A 3,050-nucleotide genomic window follows, 5' to 3' on the forward strand; every position below is an offset into this window, starting at 1 on the left:
TCCAATAATCTAGATTAGGTGAAAAGAGAGTTATAGGTTTAGTGGCAGGTCTATTTTTGTATCTTTAATATCATCACGTGGATCTATACTGCTTCAACAACACTAATAATGAATTGTTCTCTTTCTAAAATTAGATTATTAATTTACTAAAGAGAATGTACATTTAGTTGTCTTTTATATGAGTTGGCCAGCTGTAGCCTGTAACATTTTGCAGTCAAACAATGGGTCCCACGATGCCCATCTCTACTCTTTTTACAGTCCAACGTTTTGCAGTATAGATCCACGTGATTATTAGATGGCGTTTAAGGTGCAGTCATGCACGGGCACACCCATTACGTTACTATTTTAGATAAAATATTATATAATATATATAATATTATATAATATATATTATTATCATCTCACCCACTCCGTTACTATTTTAGATAAAATATTATATAATATATATTATCATCTCACCTCCAGTGACTCTCACTCACCAACTCCCACTCCTGTCGAGAAAGATTCCAAAATTAATTGCCGTGCACACCCACTCCATTACTATTTTAGATAAAATATTATATAATATATATTATCATCTCACCCACTCCACCGACTCTCAACTCCTGTCGGGAAAGAATCCAAAATTAATTGCCGTGCACACCCACTCCGTTACTATTTTAGATAAAATATTATATAATATATAATATATTATATATATACGGTTATTATATATATAAATAGATACTGAATCCACCAACTCCAACGACTCTCACCCACCAACTCCCAGTCCTGTCGGGAAAGCATCTAAAACTGATTGCCGTGCTGTCTAACCACGATGCACCCAACCATACGGTGATGCCGTGTGACCTTGACATGGTGGCGGCAAGGGGGCCACCGGGTGACAACCCAACAAAACAAATAGAACCTAAAGGCAAACAACAGAGAAAACAAACAAATACTATTGGGAGAAGTCATCGCTTGAATAGTTGAAAACCCATTACGTGAATTTTTTAAAACTTTCATGATGCTCATCTAATCTCTATCGATTAAAAAAGTTTACAGGAAAAGTTGGTGCTAAGTCCCTTTCTCAAAAGCTCCCTCCTACCGACACATCTAAGAGCTCTCGCTCCGATTTGGTTTTGAGGAGACAAAGACCTATGTTCATTCAAAGAACAAAACAACAGTTAGTTCTTGATTATCAACTTACTATGGTTCAAATCTTTTTCTTCCAATATAATCAAATCCTAATAAAAACCATGAAAAATCAGTACCTGATCTTCGTTGATCTTTGGAACCCAATCGTTTGTTGCAGGATTGCTTCTGGATTCAATGCAAGACACCCCACCTGCGCCATCTTGGCCGTTCTGCAACTTTTTTTTTTTTTTTTGAAGTAGGCCGTTCTGCAACTTAAGTACCTCGTGTCCACCTTCACCTATATTTCCTTTCCCTTTAACAAAAAAAAAAAAAAAAAAAAAAAAGAGTGGAGTAGTGAAGCATACCATACTGATGAAAAGATCAACCTCTAGAGAGAGAGATAGAGAGAGAGAGAGATAGTACCCGGCCTTAGTTGGTGAGCAGTCAGCAATAGTAAGTCTTGCCGACAAGAATTTCTGTCTTTCCACTGAATGAGTAATTAGACCAAGGTGCATGGTGAAATAATACCATACTCAATTCATTCCCTACAAAAAGGGAATAGACCCACTTGATATTTTAACCTTTTTTTAACTGTTTGTGCAGGTGTGTGGTTGATTTCTGAAATCAATCAAGAGCGAGATCAGATCGAGGGTCTGCATATTTCAAACTGCTTTAGGGACTTTGTATGATGTGATCTGCAAATAAATGATCCTACATATATATATATATATATATATATATATATGGATAATGGATGCCGGTATCTTTGGGAAATCTTTTCTCTCTTTTTTTTTTTTTTTTGAAATAAATCTTTTCTCTCTTTTACTACGTAAGAAAAGATGCAAAGTAAACAGTGATCATGGACTTGTGGATCAATAGGGCAACCCCTTTACCTGCAGTGAAAAATGCACGGTTGATGCCAAGCTATTGTACGTTGAATGATTAGTACCGGCCAATCCACAATTCAAGATCTATTTTTTCCCGTCTGCCTTTATTCCATTCAAAACAGGTACTCAGAACACTAAGAAATAAAAATAAAACACAGTTAGTAAAGATGCGTTGGTGGGGGAGAAATCAAAAAAACACAAGTCATATAAATCAAAATTTGAAGAACAAGAAACAAAAAAGTAGAATAAATCAAACCAAACTTGAATGGAAAGCCAAAAAAAAAAACATATGAACACAGATAGCAAAAACGGAAAGAAAAACAATTTTTGTTTTGTAGATTTGAAAAATACGAAGGTAATATACATCAAACGACGATAAACAAGAAAAAAAATTGGAAGAGAGAGAGAGAGAGAGAGAGAGAGAGAGAGAGAGAGAGAGAGAAGGGAGGCAGGCAAGAAAGATCTGGAAGGGAGAGAGAGGAGTTTATGTTGCTTTTATAGTTAGGTTTTTGGTGGTGTCAAAACAGCGCCGTTTTGGGTAGGAACAGTGTAGGTATGGAGAAAGACCAAAAGAAGCATCAGTAAAATAAAAGTAGAATACAAATAACCGTAATTGTCAAATAAAACTAAGGGTAAAATTGGAAATAAAAATGTTGGACGAAAACACTATTCTTAAGCGATTCGCACTTTATATATTAGTATAGATATATATATACAGCAATGCTACATACAGTCGTGGAATTATAAACGCTGCGCAATCGCTTTGAAAAAGCGTGGGGTCCACGATTAAAAAGTTAGTTTTTTTTCATGTAAATCCCATATTAATTCATTTTTTCAAAGCGACACGCCGCTTGCACAACCACTACTGCAAATATCATTTCTCATATATATATATATATAGATCAACTATATCTCTAGCTTCTTTATGCGAGTAGGACATCTAATTAATTATTTGCCAACAAGGCAATCAAACTCAAAGATTCGTTATATATATATATAAATCAGGTTATTTGCAGTGCTTAAAATCATTGTAAAAAATTATCTAAA

General features: G+C 34.9%; 1 long non-coding RNA gene across 1 annotated transcript; it reads right to left on the bottom strand.

Moving 5' to 3' along the window:
• Positions 1 to 923: 923 nt before the first annotated feature.
• LOC122318109 lies at positions 924 to 2,444 on the bottom strand. The gene is made up of 4 exons (XR_006244717.1): positions 2,010 to 2,444; positions 1,540 to 1,661; positions 1,254 to 1,429; positions 924 to 1,137 (listed from the first exon to the last, which is right to left on the bottom strand). It is a non-coding gene; the product is annotated as an uncharacterized LOC122318109 (long non-coding RNA).
• Between the last annotated feature and the right edge of the window lie 606 nt (positions 2,445 to 3,050).

Source organism: Carya illinoinensis, chromosome 8, assembly GCF_018687715.1.
Source record: "Carya illinoinensis cultivar Pawnee chromosome 8, C.illinoinensisPawnee_v1, whole genome shotgun sequence".
In the NCBI taxonomy this organism is placed as follows: domain Eukaryota; kingdom Viridiplantae; phylum Streptophyta; class Magnoliopsida; order Fagales; family Juglandaceae; genus Carya; species Carya illinoinensis.